The sequence below is a fragment of the Lolium rigidum genome, chromosome 6 (genome assembly GCF_022539505.1).
Source record: "Lolium rigidum isolate FL_2022 chromosome 6, APGP_CSIRO_Lrig_0.1, whole genome shotgun sequence".
Taxonomy (NCBI): Eukaryota; Viridiplantae; Streptophyta; class Magnoliopsida; order Poales; family Poaceae; genus Lolium; species Lolium rigidum.
The window spans coordinates 235,194,957-235,205,230 of NC_061513.1; the positions used below are offsets into that span (position 1 = coordinate 235,194,957).

The 10,274-nt window shown below is 46.4% G+C and overlaps 1 long non-coding RNA gene across 1 annotated transcript; it reads left to right on the forward strand.

Annotated features, from left to right (window-relative positions):
• Positions 1-2,913: 2,913 nt before the first annotated feature.
• Positions 2,914-3,549, forward strand: LOC124659095. Its single transcript, XR_006989446.1, has 2 exons — positions 2,914-3,091; positions 3,180-3,549. It is a non-coding gene; the product is annotated as an uncharacterized LOC124659095 (long non-coding RNA).
• The last annotated feature ends 6,725 nt before the right edge of the window (positions 3,550-10,274 follow it).

Sequence of the window (10,274 nt, forward strand, 5' to 3'; positions counted from 1 at the left end):
ATGGTCACGCACGTTGTCGCCAATCACCCAGGCCAGCTGGCGCATTTTTTTTAAATAATACATTTTTTTTTGCTTATTGCAAAAATAATACTCGATTTTTAGTTTTTACAGGAATAATACACTGTCGGGGTAGAGGACCCCGAAGTTGGAGAACTCGGGGTAGACGAACTCGATTTTGTAAAGTCGGGATTTAGGAGCCCGAATTTTACTTTCTCCGCGCGGGGGCAAAAGAAAAAGAAAGAGTTAGGGTAGAGAAACCCGATATTTGGGAGTCGGGGTAAGAGGAGGCCGATTTCAGCGCAGCACCATTTCGGTCCCTTCGACGCGTCCTTTTCACTGTTGCGTGGCCCACTATTGTTCTCTCCTACTATTTTACACACCACCTGCAACGTATAGTGCCTAGCATGCATGTCTTCCATGCCGCTGCACTACGAGGCATGTTCTGATGTTTGCTGAGCATGCAGCTCTGCTGCCTTGCATGCATTGATGCATGTTCACGTGGGCTGGTTCTAGCCACCTAAAATGTACTATGATTTGTTGCAGAGCTGTAAGGGCACGCATTTCAGCGTTCGAAAATGTTCGCGCATCTGTTTTCGTCGGTTGAAATGGTCGAAATCGACTGTGCGTTCGTTTGCGTCGGGGGTGGCTCCAGCGGCACGACGTATTTTTCCTCTCGAATTTCCATTTTTTATAACATGGAAAAAACCCTAAACGTCTGCGTCTACTGGTTCTCATCATCGATGTCTATCATGATGAGCTCTGGTACCCACCCACGGCCAGTTGGGAACCGGCGGAACATACGTCGGACGCGCCGGCGGTGCTGGAGGTGGAGGAGCCCAGGCCTATGGCGGAGGTAGATGTGGAGGCGCCCAGGCATGTGGCGGAGGTGGAGGAGCCCATGCCTGTGGCGGAGGTGGAGGAGCCCAGGCCTGAGGTGGGGGCCCCACGGGTTGTACGGCGGAGGTGGAGGTGGTGGTTGAACCGGTGGCGTGGTCGAGTCCTGTAGCGCCAGTCGTAGGACTTCTTCCTCCGACAGGGGCCTGGCGGCATGATGCCGTTGGCGTACCGGGGCAGCGGCGGCTGCACAGGTCAGTCCACCTCCGAGACGAGGATGCCGAGCCTCGCGATCTCGTCGTACGTCATGTTGTCCGGGTACTCAAACTTCTGGCCCTCCGCCATGGCCAACTGCCATTCCTGGAAGATGCACGCGACGTAGTCGTCGTTGTCGTCCTTGGCCTCCTCGTTGTGATACGTCAGCGCCTCGTTGTAGTCGTGGTCGTCCTGCGCAGGCGTCGGCACCTGCCGACTTCGATGATGAGGCGCCGGTGGACGGTCGAAGGGGAAGTCCCTGTCGCCCATGAAGCCCACCCTCCTCCTCGGATCCATCTCGGCCTCGAGATAGCTGCTCCAGCTGTCGGAGTCGATGTCGTAGGCGGGATCGGCGCGGAGGTCCGGCGGTAGGTACCGCCTCCTTTGCCGGATCTCGGCGCTCCTATCTAGCTCGCGCACATGCACGGGAGGGATGGGCACCCGGCGGTAGCTGAGCCGCCAGCCGCTAGGCATGTGCACAGATGAAAATTTGAGAAAAAAATACGTCATGCCGCTGGAGCCACCCCCGACGCAAATGAACGCGTGGTCAATTTCGACCATTTCGGCCAACGCAAACGGACGCGCGGACATTTTGGAACGCTGATATGCGTGCCCTTAGGGCATCTCCAGCAGGTGCCGACGCGTCGTCAACAGGCGCAGTACAACGACGACGACGACGAGGACGGCGACGACGCCTACGCTGCCTACGACGACGACGATGACTACATCGAGGCGCTCGCCTACCATAATGAGGAGGTGAAGGACGACAGCGACGACTACGTCGCGGATGTCTTCCACGAATGGCAGCAGGCCATGGCGGAGGGCCGCAACTTCGAGTTCCCGGAGAACATGACGGACGACGAGATGGCGAAGGTCGGCGTCCTGGTCTCCGAGAACGACGCGCCTGTGCAGCCACCGCTGCCCCGCTACGCCATGAGGATGAAGCGCTTCGACTACCGCTGCAGGACTCGGCGGCGCCTCCTCCACTGCCGCCACAGCCGTATCCCTGGGCGCCTCCTCCACCGCCGCCACAGCCGTATCCCTGGGCGCCTCCACCGCCTCCACAGCCCTCGGCGCCACCACCGCCGCCACAGCCGCAGCCTCCTCCACCTCCCGGCACCGGGCGGCGCGCCCGGCGTACGCTCCCCCGGATGGCTACTGTCCGTGGGTGATACCGGAGCTCATCGTGCTCGACGGCGACGAGGAGGAGCAGTAGGCGTTAGGTTTTTTTTATGTTTTAACTATGTAAATTATGTTTCATGTTTAAAAAAAAATGATTCGGCCAAAAAATGCGTCGTGCCGCTGGAGCCACCCCCGACGCAAACATACGTGCGGTCAATTTCGATCATTTCAGCCAGCGCAACGGACGCGCGTCGCGCCGCTGGAGATGCCGTTACAACTCTGCAACAAATCATAGCGCTGGCTAGACACGGGAACATGCATGCAAGGCAGCAGAGCTGCATGCTCAGCAAACATCAGAACATGAAAAGGACGCGTTGAAGTGATCGAAATGGTGCTGGGCTGAAATCGGCCTCCTCTATCCCGACTCCCAAATATCGGGTTTCTCTATCCCAACTCTTTCTTTTCTTTTGCCCCTGCGCGGAGACAGTAAAATTCGGGTTCGTCTACCCCGAGTTCTCTAATTTCGGGGTCCTCTACCCCGATTTTAAAGAATCGGGTTATTTGAACCCGACGGTGTATTATTTCTGTAAAAACTGAAAATCGAGGATTATTTCTACAAAAAACAAAAAAAAATGTATTATTTAAAAAAATCCCTCTTTACCTTTCCTTCACCAAGACCCAGCAAACCCTAGTCCGCCTCCCCGTATCGCGCCGCCACTGCTTCCCTCCTCTGTTCTTTCCCCTCTCCCACGAAGCAGAGAAGAAGAGACCGAAATTCAGTTAATGCTCAGAGAAACACCACCGTCAGCTTCCACCAGACTCGCCGTCGCCACCGCTTCGGCCATCCTCTGACGCCGTTGACCTCGTTCCCGGCTTCGTGGTAACCTCCGCTTCCTCCCACACATCTCCTTGTTCTTCTCCTCCCTCTCGTTCATGCCGCCGGCGTTGACCGCCGTATTTCATTGCAGATGCTCATCGCTGGCCCTTCCCCGGTGGTCCTCCGGTGCAAGTTCCGTCCGTTCCTCGTGCCCTTGTCACGGCGCGTGTTTCCCCAACCTCCTTCTTGACCTGGATCAACCCCAGCCACCATACCCGTGCTCGACTGCGGCGTCTCATGCCACCGTCGCTGCTCCTTATTCAGTTTCGTCAGACAAATAAACACCACGCGGGAGGGTCCTCAACTCGCCGCCTCCTGCAACCCCACGCCTCACGGCCAAGTTCTGCTTCGGCCGCTAGAGTGCTAGACGCGTCTCCACGTCCGGCCGCTTCATCCCGCCTTCCTCTGCAAGATCCATTTGAATGAAATACTCTGTCCATTCTGTCAAGGTTTCAAGTGTACATGGTAGACAAGCCAAGATTCTGCCATTTGTCTCTGCAACCCTCTGTCCAACATTGCTATACTGGTGGGCGCAATTATGCGCGCCACAAGTCTGGGAGCTACTACACATTATCAGCCACTAGCGATGGATAATGGCATGATGCAGAGTTTTTTTTTTTTTTTATAACATGATGCAGAGTTTTTTTTTTATGTCAGTACTACTGAATCTTCAATTTGAAATGCTGTTGAATCTGTCAAATGCTCTCTGACGTTTCTAAGCACTAGAGCTATTAGCTTGGTGTCATGCACACCGTTGGATGGAGATGAGAGGGGCAAAGATTTGGATCTCAGTCCCTGTGAGTACTCGTTATGAATCTGCTTTTGTATCAAGCCAAGAGCAGAGCTAGCTAGCCTACCGAGCGAGCCTAGCGAACGGCCAATGCGCAGCGCGGCCAAAGCTACATACGCGGCGCGCGCGGCGCCGCAAAAACGCGCGGTTCATACGCGGCTCGTACGCGGCTAACTGCATAATTATTGCGGATGCATGCGGCGCAAACGCGGGCCCCCGCAGTGTGTCCCGCTAGCGGCTAGACGCGTCTCCACGTCCGGCCGCTTCATCCCGCCTTCCTCTGCAAGATCCGCGTCCACCGGCTGCGCGTCGTTCTTCTCGTCTCCGTCGTGTGGCAGGTAGTATCAAGTCCATCCTTTCCCATACTTGTTCAGTACCTATGCAGTAGCCCAGCTGGCATGTTCCTTTGATTTCAGTCGATAGATTCACCTGCTAGCTAAGAAGTAGTCCAACGATCCAGCAGCATGGTTGCCTGTTTCAGCTAGCGATCTCACATCACGACATGTTGATCCAGTAGTATGCTTGCTTGGTAGTTTGATTAGCTAGATAATCTCTATTTTATCAGAAACTCAATTCGGCTCTCGGGTGCGTATGATCCCTCTGCCATAAAAACATATTTCCAAGTGTTAAAAAAATTTGACAAAAAAATTTACATTTACATCTCCATAATATATGTGTATTCGTCAAGTTTCATGAAAAAATGATAATTTTTGTAGTCTAAGCGAAAAAGAGAAAATTTATCGTGTGACAAGTCTTTGTTTCAGCACCGAATTTTATCTTTTTTACACACGCCACATGACATATCGTTTTTTCATGAAACGACTTTGTGAGCGCGTAGCACATGAAGATGTACATGTGAAATTTTTGTTTCAATTTTTTTGACATTTTAAAATGTGTCTAACATGTATTTCAAAATAAAGGGAGCATACGCTCCCATGTTCCAAAACATCACTCCCACTCAGAACTTCTTGCTCGCTCTATCTATCTATACCTAATAATAAAGTGCTTCCCTAGCTGGCGCACGATCGCTCGAGCGGTCACATCCGACCAGAAATTTCTATTTTTAGTAACATTCGAAATTATTATTTATGGAAAAAATTCCTTTTTTGGCAAAAAAGTTCTGACGAAATATATTATATAGGGAAAGTTCTGCATGCAAGCGCTAGATGACAGATTCGCTGATGTCAGCGAAATCTTTTCCAAATTTGAAAATTCAAGACATTTTAACTTTTAAACGATAATTCCAAATTAAGATCCGCTTTCATCAAAAAAACCGTCTCGACGAGATCTTCAAAACTAGCACCCATGTTGATATGATTTGAGAAACTTATTTTCGGGCTAAAAGTTATCAACCCTCTTTATCTGAATAATCAACCTCTCCGTACTTGAGTGATCAACGGTGAATGTATAAAATTATCAACCTGGTGCAAGCTATTGAGGGAAAGTTCTGCATACATGCACAAAAAGACGAATCCGCTGATGTCAGCGGAATCTTTTCCAAATTTGAAAATTCAAAATGTTTTATCTTTCAAACGACAACTTCAAATTAAGATTCGCTTTCACCAATAATTCCGTCTCGACGAGATCTTCAAAACTAGCACACATGTTGATATATTTCTAGAAACTTTTTTTCAGGCTAAAAATTATCAACCCTCTCTATCTGAATAATCAACCCCTCCGTACTTGAGTGATCAACGGTGAATGTATAAAATTATCAACCTGGTGCATGCTATTGAGGGAATGTTCTGCATGCATGCACAAAAAGACGAATCCGCTGATGTCGGCGAAATCTTTTCCAAATTTGAAAATACAAAATGTTTTAACTTTCAAACGACAACTTCAAATTAAGATTCGCTTTCACCAATAATTCCGTCTCGACGAGATGTTCAAAACTAGCACCCATGTTGATATGTTTCGAGAAACTTTTTTTCGGCTAAAAGTTATCAATCCTCTCTATCTGAATAATCAATCCCTCCGTACTTGAGTGATCAACGGTGAATGTATAAAATTATCAACCTGGTGTAGGCTATTGAGGGAAAGTTATGCATGAATGCACAAATGGACGAATATGCTGATGTCAGCGGAATCTTTTCCAAATTTGTAAATTCAAAACGTTTTAACTTTGAAACGACAACTCCAAATTAAGATTCGCTTTCACAAATAAATCCGTTTCGACGAGATCTTCAAAACTAGCACCCATGTTGATATGTTTCGAGAAACTTTTTTTCGGGCTAAAAGTTATCAACCTTCTCTATCTGAATAATCAACCCCTCCGTACTTGAGTGATCAACGGTAAATGTATAAAATTATCAACCCCAAAGTTGATTTTATTTCAAACAGTTTAGCGATTTTTTTAGTTTAGAAGCTATCAACCCGGTGTCCTGTTATTTATCAACAGTAAATATAAATAACTACCAACCGTAAAAATCAAATTTTATTTTGAATATTTTGGTGACTCTTTTTAGTTTACAATTTATCAACCCGGTGCCCCGTTTATCAATAGTAATTATAAATAACTACCAACCCTAAAAAGTATTCCATTTAGAATATTTTAGCGAACATTTTTTTATTTTACAAGCTATCAACCTGATGCCTCGTTATTTATCAACCATAAATATAAAATAAATAATAACCCTAAAAAGTATTTCATTTAGAATATTTTAGCGACTCTCTTTTAGTTTAGAAGCTATCAACCCGGTGACCCGCTATTTATCAATGGTAAATATAAATAAATATCAACCCTGAAAATTTAATTTAATTTAAAATATGTAGCGACTCTTTTTTTGTTTACAAATTATCAACGGTAAATATAAATACCTAGCAACCCTAAAAAGTAATTTTCATTAAGAATTTTTTTAGCAACTTTTGTTAGCTTACAACTTAAAACAGTACTTAATTTGAGTAGCAAGTGGTAGTTCATTTGAGCTGCAAGTGGATCTTCCCACCCGTTATTTTTCCCCTTAAAAACCACTGGCCCAAAAAAGGGAATTGCAAAAGGACCCCATTAAATATGAATTACCGTACGAAAAAAAACCCAAAAGGGAATTGCAAAAAGAGAATTGAGAGTCTGCTTCGTGCTGAAGAAAAAGAGTGAGATGCTATGTGTACATGCAACAATTTATTAAAGAGTGCTGAAAAGTTGGCTCATTAAATGCAAATCCATAAGATGCTCTTTGCATGTGCATGCATGCAGTGTGAACGCTCTTGGCTGCATGCAACTTGCAAAGTAGTAATACAAGTTGTTAGTGTGAACAAGTGTGAACACAATTAAAACACTACGTGATACAAAGGGAATTGAGTCGCGCTTTCGCGCGAGCGCTCCGCGCCGACAGAAACCGATCGCTCGAGCGAGCGATTGCCAGGGAGGGATTTCGAATAATAAAGTACGAAGTGTTTCCGTGGTTTGGTCCGTGTTTGTTTTGGTTCGTCCGTCATCCGTTGCCCAAGACATCTTCTCACGGTATTGTCGCTCGTTGACATGAGACTCCGGGTCGTTCGGGTTCAGGATTTCTAGCTGCCAGTTTCCTAACTCCCGCCGCCTGTTTTTTCCTATATAAGCGTGAGATCGGTGAAACGAGATCGAATACGTCGGCGACGCACGTACCAGGCCTCACGATCTCGGCACCCCGACCCTGCCCGACCATGGACTCCCGATTACGCGTCGTTCAACCTCCGCTCCACCGTCACCTGACTCATGCCAGGTCGCCGGCCGCCTTGATTTTAACCGCCAGCCAACCTAGCTCCGCCCTACCCTGTGCTCCTGCGGGGATGAGGGAAAAAACAGTACAATCCAAAGAAGCCACTCGATCGAGCAGGCAGTAGCTTAATGGTGATGTTCTCGCGGTAACAACACAAGGAGTCTTCAGCCAATGGAACACGTATGCGTTCAAGTTGTTGTTACATCTGGCCGCCGCTCGCCGGCCACCACTGGTTTCAATGGATGGGCATCCCAGATGATCGAGTCTTGCCAACGTGCATCCCAAATAAGATACGACTCCGGATGACTTCAGGTGCACGTGATGGCGTGGGGCGCGTAGTGGTATCCCTCGAGTCGTTCCTGCAGCTGAACACCGTCAGATGTGTCCGCTAGCACACGATGCACGGCACGTTCCGCTCGCTCAGGTTTAAGTATCTAGCCATGCTTTTGGCTGTGGTAAATTGATCGTGGCCAATGGTTATGCCCGATCGCTGAGATGCTATTCTTGTACATATGATTGACCAGTGTGTTTGTGCTAATTCACCTTTGCATTGGTGTTTGCTAGACTACCTGGTTTCACTTCATCCAATTAGCAGGAAAGAATCAGGATTTAAGACTGACACACAGGCAAAATCATGTTATGTTTACAATAAGAGCCTAGGAAAACTATGGTATAACCTAGGGAAGGTTATCGATGGTAAGGATGAAATTGAGGCCTGGAAAGTTGACGTGTATTCTCAATGGTGGACATTCATTCATGCGAAACATTCAAGGTGTTTTACAATGGCCAAGAGTTGCGGAATATAGATGTAATCATTGTTACTTGTTTTTTTATTGTATTTTTTGTTAGTTTGAGTTGCTCATCAAGCATATCGCTCGATTTGTTCTTTTTGATTGACAAGGAGATACCACGCCGTAGCGATTTGATCTGTTCTTACTGTGTTGAGTGAGTTGGAGTGTTTTTTTTGGTACTGCATGCCAGTTATGCATGGTAAAATTTTGATTTGCTTATCTGCTGGTGCACGCCTAAGAAAATAATTTGACCCTTCAACAGAAAATCCTATCTATTTGACCAGAGAAAACCGAGAGAATTAATTTACAAGAATAGTGAGCCAACTGTAATTAAGCTCTGCATTTGTGCTTCTTATAGATTATATCCTCTTTACTCGTGGATTCGTAGACAACACTGATTCTCCCATAAAGGAAAACCTATTGAAGTAGTAAAAGCATAATAGTGTGAGATATAAAAAAAACGTGTACCAGAGAAAGATAAAAAGTGACAAAGAACCCATGTTTGTTCTTAGAAGGTTTGCGTGGGGTATTCAAAACTAAAAGTCAGATGTGTCATTATGGTGACTAAAAAAATCAAATCACATTTATATATGTCCTGGTTTCCGTAGCAACGCACGAGTAAATACGAAACCGCCCTACCCTGTGCTCCTGCGGGGATGAGGAAAAAGACAGTACAATCCAAAGAAGCCACTCGATCGAGCAGACAATATCTTAATGGTGATGTTCTCGCGGTAACAACACAAGGAGTCTTTAGCCAATGAAACACGTATGTGTTCAAGCTGTTGTTACATCTGGCTGCCGTTCGCCGGCCACCACTGGTTTCCATGGATGAGCATCCCAGATGATCGAGTCTTGCCAACGTGCATCCCAAATAAGATACGACTCCGGATGACTTGAGGGCACAGGTGCACGTGATGGAGGGGCGCGTAGTGGACAGAAAGCTCCTTCTGATCGAGGGGCGCGTAGTGGTATCTCTCGAGTCGTTCCTGCAGCTGAACACCGTCAGCTGTGTCCGCAAGCACACGATGCACGGCACGTTCCGCTCGCTCAGGTTTAAGTATCTAGCCATGCTTTTGGCCGTGGTAAATCGATCGTGGCCAAAGGTTATGCCCGATCGCTGAGATGCTATTCTTGTACGTATGATTGACCAGTGTGTCTATGCTAATTCACCTTTGCATTGGTGTTTGCTAGACTACCTGGTTTCACTTCATCCAATTAGCAGGAAAGAATCAGGATTTAAGACTGACACACCAGGCAAAATCATGTTATGTTTACAATAAGAGCCTAGAAAAACTATGGTATGACCTGGGGAAGGTTATCGATGGTAAGGATGAAATTGAGGCCCGGAAAGTTGACGTATATCCTCAATGGTGGACATTCATTCATGCGAAACATTCAAGGTGTTTTACGATGGCCACGAGGTTGCGGAATATAGATGTAATCTTTGTTACTTGTTTTTTTATTGTATTTTTTGTTGATTTGAGTTGCTCATCAAGCATATCGCTCGATATGTTCTTTTTGATTGACAAGGAGATACCACGCCGTAGCGATTTGATCTGTTCTTATTGTGTTGAGTGAGTTGGAGTGATTTTTTTGGTACTGCAGGCCAGTTATGCATGGTAAAATTTTGATTTGCTTATCTGCTGGTGCACGTCTAAGAAAATAATTTGACCCTTCAACAGAAAATCCTATCTATTTGACCAGAGAAAACCGAGAGAATTAATTTACAAGAATAGTGAGCCAACTGTAATTAAGCTCTGCATTTGTGCTTCTTATAGATTATATCCTCTTTACAGTGGATTCCTAGACTACACTGATTCTCCCATAAAGGAAAACCTATTGAAGTAGTAAAAGCATAATAGTGTGAAATATAAAAAAAAACGTGTAACAGAAAAAGATAAAAAGTG